The following is a 16,739-nucleotide window of genomic DNA, read 5'->3' as shown; positions in this document are numbered from 1 at the left end:
GACAAGAGAACTAATGCCAGAGTACCGGAAGAAGCAAAGATCACCAGTGTCGAAGCAATGATTCTTCAACATCAACTTTGTTGGACTGGTCAGGTTGTGCGGATGCCTGATGATCGTCTTCCAAAGCAACTACTCTATTCCGGACTTAAAAATGAAAGTGTAATGCTGGTGGTCAACAAAAGAGGTTTAAAGACTCTCTCAAGACAATTTTTTAAAAATGTAGTACAGTGGTACCTCTGGTTGCGAACGGGATCCGTTCCGGAGGCCCGTTCGCAACATGAACAGAACGCAACCCGCGTCTGCACATGCGCGAGCGGCGAAACCCAGAAGTAACCCTTTCCGGTACTTCCGGGTCACCGCAGGTCACAACCTGAAAACGCTCAACCTGAAGCAAACGTAACAAGAGCTATGACTGTACAAACACTGACAATTGGGAAACACTGGCCTGCCGGCGCCCCAATTGGAGAACAGCCTTTACCAAAGGTGTCATGGGCTTTGAAGACACTCGAACTCAGGACGCAAGGGAGAAACGTGCTAAGAGGAAGGCATGTTTGGCAAATCCACACCGTGATCAACTCCCTCTTGGCAACCAATGCCCCACTGTGGAAGGACATGTGGGTCCAGAATTGGCCTCCACAGTCACTTACGGACTCACTGTTAAGACCGTGTTCATGGAAGACAATCTTACTCGGCTACGAGTGAGAACCAAAGAAGAAGAAGAAAAAGACCATCTCTGGATGAAAGGCGGAATATACAGTAAATTTAATAAATAACAACAACATTGGAAGCTGCCTTCATAGAATCATAGAATTGTACAGCTAGAAGGGACTCCAAAGGTCATCTAGTTCAACCCCCCTACAAGACAGGCTTGGATCCACAAGTCTGAGCCAGACCATTGGTCCACAGGCTGGCAGCAGCACTCCAGAGTGTCCTACCTGGAGATCCTGTGAGGGATCGAACCTGAGAGTTTTTACGTGCAAAGCATGTGTGCTGCCACTGAGCCACAGCCCTTCTTCAGCTTCTGGCCAGCAGTGAATGGTGCTTTTCAAGAGGATTTCCCACCTGGCCTTGCTAGAAACATTTGTGTGTGTGGCGGGGAAGGGGGGAATGGTTTCAACAAGGAGGAAAAAAAGACTCTCCATTTCTTGCAGAAGCTTCGCAGTCCACGCGGCACACACACAACACACACACACACACTGTTCCACATTCTTGCTGCCCTGGCAGGCGTCCAGCCCTGGCACCAACTGCCAAGCCCACAAACCAGTGCTCAGTCCGACAAAGAGTCCTACAAATAAGTCCTTTGTTCGGGGAATCAAATACAACGCAGCCGTTATCGCGCCGAATGCTTGGAGGGGGCGTCTTTGCTGTCATGGGTGGGCGAAGCTAGGCCGAGGGAGAGGAAAACCTGTCTATATAACCCCTAAGATGGGAACAGTCAGAGCAGCCCCAGCAAGAAGGGGGGAAATGAATAGGGACATTCTATTTTGCACTTTGAAATGTGTCCCAGGAGGGGTTCTGCTCAGCTGACTGTCTTGCCAGAGTGGTGCATGCTCTGGTTATGTCCCGCTTGGACTACTGCAATGCGCTCTACGTGGGGTTACCCTGCTGGTGAGGCTCGCTGACCTCCCAGAAAAGCAAAAAATATCGACCTTTTCCTGTTAGCCAAAGATCATAAGACGACCCGAATGGTCACCAGATTCTGTGTACAGATCTGTAGGCGCAGACCATCCCCCAGCTCAAACTAGTTCGTTAAGAAAGTCCGCAAACTCGGTTCCATGGGGGACTCTGGGTCATCTCTCAGTGGTAGCTTATCTTAAAGTTTTAAGTGTCTATACACTTATCACATTTATAAATTTTAAACTTATTGTTGTACATTGTTTTAAATGTTTGTTTTCCTTCTGGGATTGTGCCCCCACGTGTGTTTTATAAGCTGGTCTCTGACCGTAATAAATTATCTATCTATCTATCTCTATCTATCTATCTACCTACCTACCTACCTACCTACCTACCTACCTACCTACCTGGGGCTACCTTTTAAGGTGACCCGGAAACTACAACTAATCCAGAATGCGGCAGCAAGACTGGTGACTGGGAGCAGCTGCCGAGACCACATAACACCGGTCTTGAAAGACCTCCATTGGCTCCTAGTATGTTTCTGAGCACAATTCAAAGTGTTGGTGCTGACCTTTAAAGCCCTAAATGGCCTCAGCCCATTATACCCGAAGGAGCGTCTCCACCCCCATTGTTCAGCCTGGACACTGAGCTCCAGCTCAGAGGACCTTCTGGTGGTTCCCTCATTGCGAGAAGTGAGGTTACAGGGAACCAGGGAGGGGGCCTTCTTGGTAGTGGCGCCCGCCTTATGGAACGTCTTCCCATCAGATGTCAAGGAAATAGACACCTGACTTTTGGAAGACCTCTGAAGGCAGCCCTGTTTCGGGAAGTTTTTAATGTTTGATGTTTTATTGTGTTTTCAATATTCTGTTGGGAGCTGCCCAGAGTGGGGGCTGGGGAAACGCAGTCAGGTGGGCAGGGTATAAAGAAATTACTATTATTACTACTACTACTACTATTATTATTATTATTATTATTATTATTATTATTATTATTATTATTGTTAGGGTAGTTGCTGGTAGCCACTGGAAATTGTGAATTTGGCTTGCAAATGGTTAACGGCAGTGCGTGCTGCTTGTGCCTCAAATTCTGTCCTTCCTGTGCTGCCGTTGTTATGTACTGAGTTGAATAGGATCCAAACTGCAGCAGTCTGATTGGTCCTAGAAAAATAGGATCCAAAAGGCAGCAGTCTGATTGGTCCTAGAACAATAGGATTCAGAATGCAGCAGTCTGATTGGTCCTAGAACAATGCAGCAGTATGATTGGTTGGCAGGAACCACCCAATCATGCTCCAGATAGAAGTGAATCCACAACCTGATTGGCTTACAGTAGAATTCCGGAATTAGCCAATCATGTGCAGCCCATTGTGTAAATAATGTATATAAAGCAGATACTTTGAGGGGACTTTCATTCATTCCTCCTCACCACTATGAGCTGAATAAAGAGCATGAAATCGCTTTGCGACTCTGAGTATATTTCAGCCGCTCTTTGCTTTCCACTACAAATTGGCCATGGAAGGCCCAGATCGCCTGCTCAAAATCTTTCCCAATCAAACAAACATTGGTGCCCGTCAGAAAAGCTGCTTCGGTTTGAGTGTTGAAACTTCAAAGCTGGAAAAGGTTCTTGGGTGAATGATAACCATTGAGCAACAGCAAGCAAAAGGAAGAGAGGGGAAGCTTTGTGGGTTTTGCAGGGGTGGGTCTTATCTTTATAGCCAGCCCCACTCTTCTTACACACAGCTCGGTCATCCTTCCTCCGTCATACTCTCTTCAGATCATCTCCTTTGCTGACAAAATGATAAGCTATGCAAAGGTTGGCAGACAACTGCTTTCATAGGGTGCAACATGTTTTCTGCGCCTCCACAGCACTCCTCTGCAAGCGCAGAATCCATTACCTGGAGCACCATCCTGCTTTTGTTACATTTCAATGGATTGTGCAAGTTCCTAGACCTCATGGCCGCCACGCACAGGAATGTTAAGGATCGGGACACTGTGATTACGAGCTGTTGCCACGTCCGCCACCCTTTTCTTGAGGAGTGGCCGTTTATTAGAACATAGGAAGCCTTATGCTGAGCCAGACTGTTGTTCCATCTAGCTCATACCGCCTACACTGACCGGCAGCAGCTCCCAAAGGTTTCAGACAAGCCTATCCAAACTTGTGGAATATTGACATTAACCAGGCTTTTAGCTAATCATTGATTTTAAGTATTTTATACAGTGGTACCTTGGTTCTCAAACTTAATCCATTCCAGAAGTCCATTCCAAAACCAAAGCATTCCAAAACCAAGGTGCGCTTTCCCATAGAAAGCAATGTAAAATGGATTAATCCATTCCAGACTTTTAAAAACAACCCCTAAAACATCAATTCAACATGAATTTTACTATCTAATGAGACCACTGATCCATAAAATGAAAACAATAAACAATATACTGCAGTCACACAATCAATCAATCAGTAGCTGAACTGGGTTCCACATGGTGTTTCCTGCTTGGCAGGGGGTTGGACTCGATGGCCCTTGTGGTCTCTTCCAACTCTATGATTCTATGATTCTAGTCACAAAAACAAAAGAGCTGCAAAAACAAAAATGCAAAATAAACAGCAAAAACAGACAAACCTCAGTGTAACACTCAAAACGGAGCACGTTCGGCTTCCGAAAAAAGTTCGCAAACTGTAACACTTACTTCCAGATTTGCTGTGTTTGGGTTCCAAGTTGTTTGAGTACCCAGGTGTTTGAGAACCAAGGTATCACTGTACTCTGCACTGACTGGTAGGATTCCAGGCTAGGATCTCTCCCAGTCCCAGCCCACCCTGGAGATACTGGGGACTAAGCTTGGGGACTTCTGCATGCAGCGCAGATATTCTGCCTTGCCAGTGTCCTATTTGCAATACGGTATGTGATACATGGCTCCTGCATTGCAGGGGGTTGGACTAGATGACCCTATGGGGGGTTTACTCCCAACAGCACAATTCTATGATTCTGTGTTTGCAAAGTAAGACCCCCCCACCTCAATTCCCTCTGAACGTAATGGGCTTAAGGGGTTTTGTTCTAGCTAGCCTTCCTTCAAATTGCTGTTAAAGGTCTACAAATGACAACCTTAAGGTTCACAAATGAGAACATTTTGGAGGTCCCAAGTCACAAGGTGGTTAGATTGGTCTCAACTAGGCCCAGGGCCTTTTCAGTACTGGCCCCGACTTGGTGGAACGCTCTGTCACAAGAGACTAGGGCCCTGCGGGACTTGACATCATTCTGCAGGGCCTGCAAGACAGAGCTGTTCCACCAGGCCTTTGGTTCGGACTCAGTCTGACCCTTATGTTTCCCTCCCCTTATGGTCTTGATCTATCGGCTAATTTTAAAATGAGGCTGCATTTTAAATTGCATTTTAACCTGTATTTTGGGACGTGGGTGGTGCTGTGGGTTAAACCACAGAGCCTAGCACTTGCCGATCAGAAGGTCGGCGGTTCGAATCCCCACGACGGGGAGAGCTCCTGTTGCTCGGTCCCTGCTCCTGCCAACCTAGCAGTTCAAAGCACATCAAAGTGCAAGTAGATAAATAGGTAGCGCTCCTGCAGGAAGGTAAACGGCGTTTCTGTGCGCTGCTCTGGTTCGCCAGAAGCGGCTCAGTCATGCTGGCCACATGACCCGGAAGCTGTACGCCGGCTCCCTCAGCCAATAAAGCGAGATGAGCGCCACAACCCCAGAGTCGGCCATGACCGGACCTAATGGTCAGGGGTCCCTTTACCTTTAACCTGTATTTTAAATTGGTTCCCCCCCCCATTATGTTTTTACTGTGATTTTATTGGTGTTAGCCGCCCTAAGCCCGGCTCTGGCCGGGTAGGGCGAGGTATAAATAAAATGTATTATTATTAATAGTAATAAAGTCAGCCTGGCTTTCTTTCTGATGGTTTCTCGAACGAGATCATGGCAAGGTGATATTTGCAGGTGTTGGACTCTTTGGAAAATTTAGGCTCCTCTGAAAGATCTTTGGTATTAAATATCAGCAAAGCAAGCATTGCAAAACCTGGGAAGAGAGCGAGCGAGAGGGCGGGATCCTTGTGCAAGAATGGTCTTGACTTGTAAGAAACGGTTGTGCATCAATCATTTTTTATTTGTTCGCAGGCTGCAAAATCCCAAACAAGCAACTTGGAACAAGCATAAGAGTCCTCAGCAGGGCTGGCCCAATACATTTTGGCATCTGAGGTGGACTCCAAAATGGTGTCCCACTCCCACTCCTGGCCAGGGAAGAACGGATGAGAGAAGATCTACATCAGGAACAGTGGGGGCAAGAAAGATTTGCATTGGAAACTGCTGCCCTGGTGGATTCTGCCACCTGAGGCAGTCCCCTCGCCTCGCCTCTTCGGTGGGCCAGCCCTGGTCCCCGTTATAAGCGGGTTGATTAAAGCATTCAGAGCAAAATTTTGCTTCTCCAACATCTTTTCAGGCCTTGCACAGGAGTGAAATAGTATACACCAGTGATTCCCAAACTTGGAAGTTCCCCACCCCCAAACTGGGTGGTGGGTGAGGTTTTGTGGGGTGGGGCGCTAAGAGGCAAGAGGGTGGCAGGAGGGCTCTGGCCATGTCAATAGCTATTTGTGATGGCCTGGGATTCGGACTCAGAGGCTGAGCCTGAGGGATCCCAGCCTGCACAGGAGTCCCCGCCTCCAGAACCAGCTGAGCCGGGGCTGGGGCCTGAGCCTGAAGGGTCCTCACCTGTGCTGGATTCTCAGGTGCAGCATCAGCTGAGTCTGCTCTGGCTCCTGAGGTGATGGAGGACCCATTGCCTGCAAGTGCTCCACATTCAGCCCCGTCAGGGGAAGAGGAGATTGCCTCTGGGTCCGGTAGCCCTCCAGCCTCTCCTGAGCTGCAGAGGCTCAGGGCAGAGAGGCGGAGGGAACTAAGTTCTCGCAGGAGGAGTGCTCGCCTCCAGGCCAGGAGAGGCAAGTCACCTGTGGACTGGGGCCGCCCTATGCCTGGGGCAGATAAAAGCCAACAGCCCCAGTCCCAGGTAATGTAATTGTTCGCCTGTTCCTGCCTGCACCCTGTCCTGCTCTTCTGCCAGAGCTCTAGACCCCACCAGACTCCCCGCCTTGGACCCAGCTACAGCCTTGACGGACAGCCTCCATACCGCATCATCGACCTCGGACTGGACTCGGACCTCACCTCTTGGTTAGCCCCCGGGACCAGCACACTATCAAACTTTGAGAAGCTTGCGTCACTAGATGAAGTTCATCAGTTTCGTTGCATGACTTAAACAGAGCAGTTTGAACTGGATTTTGCTTAATTTCTACTGGTTTGAATTTTACTGCGTTGTGGCGGAGACACCCCTAAACCCAAGCAGTTAATGAGTGTCAGAATCTAGGTAATATTGGGGAGAGGAAAGGGAAATTCAAGCTACAGAACTGTGCCAGACAAGGAATTCCTGGGCCGAGTTATGCAAACTGCCCTGGCAAGCTATTATAAAACAATAGCCATGCATTTACACATCAAAGGGGCTCAGGTCTGTGCAAAACAGGGGTTGCCAAGGTGACGGAGAGAGGTGTGAGGTGACAGGAAAAGTGTCCTTTTACTGCAGGTGTGCTGGAAACAAGAGGGAGGACAAAGGCCACATTTCCGAGCACAATTCAAAGTGTTGCTGCTGACCTTGAAAGCCCCAAACGGCCTCAGTCCAGTATACCTGAAGGAGCATCTCCACCCCCATCGTTCAGCCTGGACACTGAGGTCCAGCGCCGAGGGCCTTCTGGCGGTTCCCTAACTGCGAGAAGCCAAGCTACAGGGAACCAGGCAGAGGGCCTTCTCGGTAGTGGCACCCACCCTGTGGAACGCCCTCCCACCAGATGTCAAAGACAACAACTACCAGACTTTTAGAAGACATCTGAAGGCAGCCCTGTTTAGGGAACCTTTTAATGTTTGAGGCATTACTGTATTTTAATATTGTGTTGGAAGACGCCCAGAGTGGCTGGGGAAACCCAGCTAGATGGGCGGGGTATAAATAATAATAATAATAATAATAATAATAATAATAATAATAATAATAATTGTTGTTATTATTATTGTTGTTGTTGTTGTTGTTATTCTCCATGAGCTTCTGGACAGACCCATCTTGGCTTGGAGGATGCACTAAGAGACCAGGAGCCATGACTGGCTGCTGCTTTGGAGCCAAGCTTGCTGAAGCTATGGGAGGAGCAGTAGAATTCACAGTATTCACGAACTCATAGAGTTGGAAGGGACTACGAGGGTCATCTAGTCCAACCCCCTGCAAGAAGGGAAACATTTGCTCAATGTGGGGCCCGAACCCACAACCCTGTTATAATAATTTTAAGGTTTCAAATACAGAATAAATATTCATAAATGCACACATATATGAACCATGATATGCCTGAAATGGTCTGGGAGAGCAATTTTGGTGCCATTTGGACTCTCCCAATGACCTCAAATATTCCTCTGCAGTAAGGGAGGCAAACGGGGAAAGCCATCCCATTGTCTTTTCCCTTGCAAATCCTGTCTTAAGGGCGTATTTGTGCATGAATAGGGTGAGCCTGTGCCCAGGATTCAGGTACTAAAGTTTTAACCATCACGAAAAAATGGCCAGGCTGCCCAGGTAATGCAGTCCGTGACCATTATAAGATACCCTGGCAGCCAGGATTTTTGCTGTAGACCGCCTCCTTCTGTGATGTATGTATGATGTTTGGGGGGGGGTGGTCTTGAGCTACAGGGTGGGCAATTTCAAAAGTCTGTATTAGGGCTTGCTCACCATTGTCCAGGGTTCTCCCTCCTGCGTGTGGTGTGTGGGGACCCTGTTGCAACAGTTCCTTTAATAAAGATCAGGCTTACTAGCCACTTTGCTTCTCAGTATACTCCGGTTGCCTGTTGTCTTTGTCCATGGAGTTTTCTTGGCAGGGATACTGGAGTGGCTTGCCGGTTCCTGCTCCAGGTGGATCACATTTGGTCAAAACTCTCCACTATGACCTGTCCATCTTGGTTGGCCCTGCACAGCATAGCTCATAGCTTCTCCGAGTTATTCAAGCCCCTTCGCCACGGCAAGGCAGATCACCTTGCCAACAAAGGTCCGTATAGTTCAAGCTATGGTTTTCCCAGTAGTGATGTATGGAAGTGAGAGCTGGACCATAAAGAAGGATGATCTCCGAAGAATTGATGCTTTTGAATTATGGTGCTGGAGGAGACTCTTGAGAGTCCCATGGATTGCAAGAAGATCAAACCTCTCCATTCTTAAGGAAATCAGCCCTGAGTGCTCACTGGAAGGACAGATCGTGAAGCTGAGGCTCCAATACTTTGGCCACCTCATGAGAAGAGAAGACTCCCTGGAAAAGACCCTGATGTTGGGAAAGATGGAGGGCACAAGGAGAAGGGGACGACAGAGGACGAGATGGGTGGACAGTGTTCTCGAAGCTACCAGCATGAGTTTGACCAAACTGCGGGAGGCAGTGGAAGACAGGAGTGCCTGGCGTTGTCTGGTCCAGGGGGTCACGAAGAGTCGGACACGACTAAACAACAAGCCCTCTCCTCCACGAATTTGCCTAATCTTTCAAAGCCTCCTGTGGCAGAGAGTTCCCTTTGCACTGCGTGAAGAAGTGTTGTCTTCTCTCTCTCCAGAGCGAAATACAAAAGCTGTGCTCATACAGGCAGAAAAGCATGCCTGGATCTGTTTGCTCCAAAATAGCCTGACCTGGTTTTGTTCCTGGCTGCACTTTTCCACCTGTTGGCGTGAGCTTGGTCCGGAAGAAGCCGGCTGGCGGAAGGTGCAGCTGTCCTCACTCTGCAGCGGGGCTCCAGCCTGTCTGCCACTCACTTCCTGAGGGATCTGCCCCGACACGCTTCTCCAGGATCCGAGCTGTCCTCTTTTGAGTTCTGGAGAGCCTGTCAGTCACGCGGCGGTGCTGCCCAAACAGCCTCACCCAGCCTGGGAATAACCCAAGGATGATTGAGAGGGGCCAAACCCTGCACAGGAACTTTCAGATGCACACAATAGTAAACACACGCAAACACACACAGACTGACAACGTCCTTGAGAGCAGGACTGGAGCCGCTCTGAGATCTGGGACAAATGCAGCTAAGGCAGGCCTGAACAAGATGCGATGATTGGGTTTTATTTACTTTTTTAAAAAATGAAGATTGCATCACCCGGGTGGACTGAATTAACAGGATCAGTGCAGGCACCGGGGGGGGGAGGTATGGAGGACCCCACCTGCATTATACATTTGTGTGTCCCCCCCCCCCCGCAAAATATTCATTTTATAACACAAATAAACAACACAAACAGAAAAACAAACAATACAAACATTGTCCTTATTTTTTCTAAACATTGTTAGGTGGGCTTCCCCAAGTCCCCCCCATCTGATTTTCATTTTACCTCATCTTTAGCAGTTTACATATATCATAATGCCTAACCATTTTTTTAAAAAAATCACGCTTACTTTAACCATAAAAATCTTCACATTTTGTCACTTACAAATAATACTATTTTAAAATAAACTATCTTCTGCATCTAACCCTACAAGCCTATATCCACTCCCAAAGCTATTCTAAGATTTAAATATTAACTTATTTTTTCAAATGTTCCTTAAATTTCTTCCAATCTGCATTATACATTTGGGCCAAGATATTTCCACTTTTCTCCCCAGCTGCAGTCCAGATGAGCCGTCATGAGGGAAGACGGATCCATTTTGTTTTCTCCTGCTCCAGAGGGTAGGACCCAAACCAAGGGATTCAAAAGGCGAGAAAGGAGATTCTAACTAATCAGGAAGAACATTCCGGTGGCAAGAGCTGTTCAAAAATGAAACAGATTCCCCCAAAAGGCGTGATATCCGCTTCCAAAGCTATTCTAAGATTTAAATATTAACATATTTTTTCAAATATTTCTTAAATTTCTTCCAATCTGCTTTATACATTTGGGCCAAGATATTTCCACTCCCCAGGGGTCCCTTCTGTAATAAACAAATATCTGCCCTTATTCCCTTATGGGGGACACAAGAGCCTTTATAGAGTCCTTTGTAGGTTCTCCATCGGTTGGAGAAAAGAACAGAGGTCAACCAGAGAATATTGAGAAGCAAAGCAGCTTGTAAGCCTGATCTTTATTGAACTGTTGCAACAGGGTGCTCCTCTCACACGCAGGAAAGGAGGAGGACCCAGAACCAAGGTGTGCCTGCCCTTATATAGACATTTTAAATTGCCCGCCCTGGAGTCCAAGACCACCCCCAGAAACATCATACATATATCACAGAAGGGGTGTAGCTCAAGACCACCCCCCAGATACATCATACCTACATCACAGAAAGGGTGGTCTACAACAGAAATCTGAGTGTGTTGTTTATCTCCTGTCTGGCAGGTTACCTGTTAATGGTCACTTGATTGGATTACCTGGGGAGCCTGGCCAGTCTTTTATAATGATAAATACTGAGGAACTGAGCCAGGTCACAGGCTCGCCCTATTCATACACAGACATACCCTTAAGACAGGATTTATGAAGGAAAAGACAATGGGGAGGCTTTTCCATTTTCCTTCGACCTTGCAGAGAAATATTTGAGGTCAATTTGGGAGGGACAAAATGGTTTCGGGACTTTTTCTGTGGGGTTTCAGACATGTGGTTTATATATGCAGTTATGAACATTTATCTTTTATATACAGTGGTACCTTGGGTTACATACGCTTCAGGTTACATACGCTTCAGGTTACAGACTCCTCTAACCCAGAAACAGTACCTTGGGTTAAGAACTTTGCTTCAGGATGAGAACACAAAATTGTGCGGTGGCAGCAGGAGGCTCCATTAGCTAAAGTGGTGCTTCAGGTTAAGAGGTTTCAGGTTAAGAACGGACCTCCGGAACAGATTAAGTACTTAATCCGAGGTACCCACTGTATATATCTTAGACCTTAATTTTTTATTTCACTTCCAACTCTACAGTTCTATGAAAATCTCTTCTCTACCAATCCCATACAGCAGAGATTTTCAACCTTTTGGGGTCCACGGCTCCCTTGACCAACTACACTCTTTCTGTGGCACCCCTGTGGGGCTCAGGAACCCAGTTACGCCACCCCTTGCCTGCAGAGCTGGCAGCCCTTTTCTAACACCCTCCCTTGTGGAGGGTTCCCTCAGCCTCCTCTCTTCTCCCCTTGACTTGGGGGTCCTCTGGGCAGCAGCTGCCACCGCCCCTGGTCTCTGAGCTGCCCTCCCCTGCCCCAAAGAGAGGTCATTGAGTTTAAGACTGCAGTCAAAGCTTGCACTTTGCTTTGAGCAGGGAACCCCCCATTGCTATCAAAGGAGACTTTCTTCCTAATACAAGCGCCAGAGGAGGGATTTTCCTCAGCGCTGAGAGAGGATTGCCAACTTTTTTTTTTTAACTGGACCTTGCTCCTGTGCATCTTGAACAGCAGAATTAGCCGATGAACATGCTATCTCCATGCCAGGAAAAGTTTCACCTGCTGATTTCTAAGGAGCGAGTAGCTGTTAGAGGCATAGATGCAGGGCAGCTTGTTTTCTTCCTGATCAGTTGGCATTATAATATGTAGGCCCAGGAGCAAATGAAGTCAATATTTTCAGGTCAGTTGGCAGTCCTAGGCAGAGATAGGAGACAGTAGGAGCACTTATATGGAATTGGAAGAGGGGATTGCTGTGGTGGGAAAAATGCTCTCTGTACATGATCAGAGGCATTTTCCTTTCTATTATGACTGGACATGTGCCAAGGACCAAGTCCCAACAATGATAAAGTTACAAGCTTGGTGGATCAGGGGAATGCTTGGAATGTACTGTATCTTGATTTCAGGAAGGCTTTTGACAAAGGCTCCCATGATATTCTTGCAGAGAAGCTGGTAAAATTTGGGCTGGATGAAATAACAGTTAGGTGGATTTCATGACTGACCAAACCCAAAGAGTGCCCATGAATGGTTCTTCATCATCCTGGGGGAAAAGTGACAAGTGAGGTGCTGCAGGGTTCTGTCCTGGGCCCGTTGTTGTTCAATGTGTTTACAGTGGTACCTCGCGTTGTAGAGAGCCAGTGTGGTGTAGTGGTTAAGAGCGGTGGACTCATAATCTGGGGAACCGGGTTCAATTCCCTGCTCCTCCACATGCAGCTGCTGGGTGACCTTGGGCCAGTCACACTTCTCTGAAGTCTCTCAGCCCCACTCACCTCACAGAGTGTTTGTTGTGGGGGAGGAAGGGAAAGGAGAATGTTAGCTGCTTTGAGACTCCTTCGGGTAGTGATAAAGCGGGATATCAAATCCAAACTCATCCAAACTCATCATTCTGGAGATCCGTTCTTAACCTGAAACTGTTCTTAACCTGAGGTACCACTTTAGCTAATGGGGCCTCCCACTGCCGCCGTGCAATTTCTGTTCTCATCCTGAAGCAAAGTTCTTAACCCAAGGTACTATTTCTGGGTTAGCGGAGTCTGTAACCTGAAACATCTGTAACCTGAAGCGTCTGTAACCCGAGGTAAAGGTAAAGGGACCCCTGACCATTAGGTCCAGTCGTGGCCGACTCTGGGGTTGTGGCACTCATCTCGCTTTACTGGCCAAGGGAGCCGGCGTACAGCTTCCGGATCATGTGGCCAGCATGACTAAGCTGCTTCTGGCGAACCAGAGCAGCTTATAGAAACGCCGTTTACCTTCCCGCCGTAGCGGTACCTGTTTATCTACTTGCACTTTGACGTGCTTTCGAACTGCTAGGTTGGCAGGAGCAGGGACCGAGCAACGGGAGCGCACCCTGTCACAGGGATTTTAACCACCGACCTTCTGATCGGCAAGTCCTAGGCTCTGTGGTTTAACCCACAGTGCCACCTGTGTCCCCGTAACCCGAGGTACCACTGTATAAACGACTCGGACAAAGGAGTTGAGGGGATGCTCAGCAAATATGCAGGTGACACCAAACTGAAAGGGGTAGCTAATGCCGCAGAAGACTGAATCAGGAGTCAAAGTGACCATAACAGGTTGGCGAACTGCCCCCCCCCCCGAATTCCAGAAGGGACAAATGTAAGGTTTGACACTTAGGCAGAAAGAACCAGCTGCACAAATATAAGATGGGGGACATTTGGCTTGCCAGTGGGACATCTGAAAAGGATCTAGGGGTCTTAGTGGACAAGCTTAACATGAGTCAACAGTGTGATGCACCAGCAAACAACCAGCAAACAACAACAACAACAACAAATGCTATTCTAGGCTGCATCAAGAGAAGCCTAGTGTCCAAGTTAAGGAAATTGATAGTCCCGCTCTATTCTGCTTTGGTCAGGCCACACCTAGACTATTGTGTTCAGTTCTGGTCGCAACAATTTAAGAAGGATATTGACATTGAAGGGGGTTAGACTAAATGACTCTCGGGTTCCTTTCCAATTCTATGATTCTATGAAAACAGATTGAGAGTCAAAATCCTAGGATTTAGACCTAGTGAGTCATGATGACTCAGATTAATCCTTGAGAATGAGAGAGGGTTATATGGGTGGGAGAGAGAGAGAGATTTAAAATAAGGACCAGAAGCTTGCAAATGCTCCAAGCATGTGGCAATAGAAAGGCTTAAGGTAACTGCTTGTAACAGGCCACTATTCCACAAACCTGTGATGACTTGACTGATCTGTTCTTAAGTTATGGTTACCAGACGTCGCTGTTTCCCAGGGACAGTCCCCGGATACACAAATCTGTCCCCGGACAAAATCCGTCCCTGGATTTCATTTAATGTCCCCGGATTTATATTTTAAGTGTTGCAGATTTATTAGCAAGGAATGAATGTTGCGCGATTGGTTCAACGGCACAAGACACATCACATGGGGACTTCCGGTGAGGCAAAATGGCGGATGCCATGGCAGCAAGCAGCTCCTGAAGCCAGCCAGAGCCAACTGCACTACCAGGCTGGCTCCGGGCTGCTGAGACTGCCACTGCTGAGGGGGAACCAGGAACGCCCGGCACGTCAACTGGGGGAACAGCTGATGACACCCACCCCCATGACCCAAATCGAGCCAGAAGCGAGAGCACCCGGCCACCCAGCCAGCCAGCCGACTGCCCAGTGGCGCTCCGGGGCCAGGAAAACCCCGGAGCCGACACAGGGAGAAGGAGGAGAGGAGAAGGAGAAGGAAGAGAAGAAGAAGAAGAAGAAGAAGAAGAAGAAGAGGAGTTTGGATTTGATATCCCGCTTTATCACTACCCGAAGGAGTCTCAAAGCAGCTAACATTCTCCTTTCCCTTCCTCCCCCACAACAAACACTCTGTGAGGTGAGTGGGGCTGAGAGACTTCAGAGAAGTGTGACTAGCCCAAGGTCACCCAGCAGCTGCATGTGGAGGAGCGGGGAATCAAACCCAGTTCACCAGATTACGAGTCCATCGCTCTTAATTACTACAGAGGAAAGAGGAAGGAGAAAAAAGAGGGGAGCCTCGACCTTGCCTCGCAATCTACCGTCTTCGCATGCACCATTGTTTACATCTCTGCCACATCCCTGCTGCCTAACTTGCTGTTTTCTTCTAAGCTAATTCAGCCAGCTAGCCCTGGGGATTATCTAATTGATTTTTGATTTTTATTGTTATTCATGTTTTTATACTGTATTTTATGCTGCTTTTATAACTAAGTTTTTCAAAGTGTTTAAAATTTGTTGTTAGCCGCCCTGAGCCTGGTTTTTGAACTGGGAAGGGCGGGGTATAAAATAAAAATTATTATTATTAAGCTAAAAAGCGCCCGACATTCCTCATTGGGCGAAGTTGTTCCAGCCCCCTGATCATCTTGGCTACTTTCTTTTTCTCCGTAGGGCATTCCTCAAGACACCTCCAATGGCCACTGTCAGCTACTGGACTAGATCAGGAGTCAGCAAAGTGTTTCAGCAGGGGGCCGGTCCACTGGTCCTCAGACCTTGTGGGGGGCCGGACTATATTTAAAAAATAAAAATAAAAAATGATGGAAGGCACCACGAGCCCCATTGGCTGCTTACCTGTGTCTTGGGAGCGGCAGGGGCTGGTGGTGGTGGCGGCGGCAGGACGATAAGCTGCACACAAAAGGGCTTCGGAGAGGGGCTGCTTACAGTGGCGGCCGCTTGAGCGCTGCTGCTGCTGGCACCAACAAAGCCCAGCCCCCTTCCTCCTCTAGGCAGGGCAGGGAGAAGCCAGGAGGAGGGAGGGAGGAGGTGTGTGAGGGAGAGGGAAAGAATGTGCATGCTGGTGATCCACGTGGTGATTCCCGGACTACCCATGGGTTGGATCCAGAAGGCAATTGGGCCTGCTCTGGCCCGCGGCCCTTAGTTTGCCGACCCATGGACTAGATGAAGCTTTGGTCTGAAACAAACCACCAAGGCCACCCCCCCCCATGGGTGCTTGTGGAAAACATGCAATAATTGGGGTAGACTGGGGACATTCGCAGGGAAACCAAAATGCTTGTTTACAAAGCTATTGTACTACCAGCCTTGCTGTATGCTTGTGAAACATGGACCACTTATAAACACCATCTGCAACTCCTCGAAATATTACATCAAATCTGTCTCCGAAATGTTTTGCACATCACTTGGGAAGACAGGCGAACTAATGCCAGAGTACTGGAAGAAGCGAAGAGCACCAGTGTTGAAGCAATGGTCCTTCAACATCAACTTCGTTGGACTGGTCATGTAGTGCGGATGCCTGATGATCGTCTTCCAAAGCAATTACTCCATTCCGAACTTAAAAATGGAAAACGTAATGCTGGTGGTCAACAAAACAGGTTCAAAGACTCTCTCAAGGCAAATGTTAAAAAAGGTAGTATAAAGACCAACAACTGGGAAACACTGGCCTGCAAGCGCTCCAGTTGGAGAACAGCCTTTACCAAAGGTATCATGGAGTTTGAAGACGCTCAAACTCAGGACACAAGGGAGAAACGTGCTAAGAGGAAGGCACGCTTGGCAAATCCACACCATGATCAACTCCCACCCGGGAACCTATGTCCCCACTGTGGAAGGACGTGTGGATCCAGAATTGGCCTCCACAGTCACTTACGGACTTGTTGTTAAACCCGTGTTTATGGAAGACAATCTTACTCAGCTATGAGTGATGGCAGGAGAAGGAGGAGGAGGAGGAGGAGGAGGAGGAGGAGGAGGAGGAGGAAGAAGAAGAAGAAGAAGAAGAAGAAGAAGAAGAAGAAGAAGAAGAAGAAGAAGAAGAAGAAGAAGAAGAGGAAGAAG

The 16,739-nt window shown here is 48.0% G+C and overlaps 2 protein-coding genes across 4 annotated transcripts in view; both read left to right on the top strand.

Moving 5' to 3' along the window:
• Positions 1 to 16,739, top strand: part of ANGPT4 (angiopoietin 4) — a 199,884-nt gene that overhangs the window by 104,411 nt on the left and 78,734 nt on the right. The window lies entirely within an intron of this gene.
• RSPO4 (R-spondin 4) overlaps positions 1 to 16,739 on the top strand; it is a 199,046-nt gene that overhangs the window by 151,686 nt on the left and 30,621 nt on the right. The window lies entirely within an intron of this gene.

Source organism: Podarcis filfolensis (assembly GCF_964270895.1).
Source record: "Podarcis filfolensis genome assembly, chromosome: 6".
NCBI classification, from domain to species: Eukaryota; Metazoa; Chordata; class Lepidosauria; order Squamata; family Lacertidae; genus Podarcis; species Podarcis filfolensis.
This window is presented reverse-complemented; position numbering and strand designations above follow the sequence as displayed.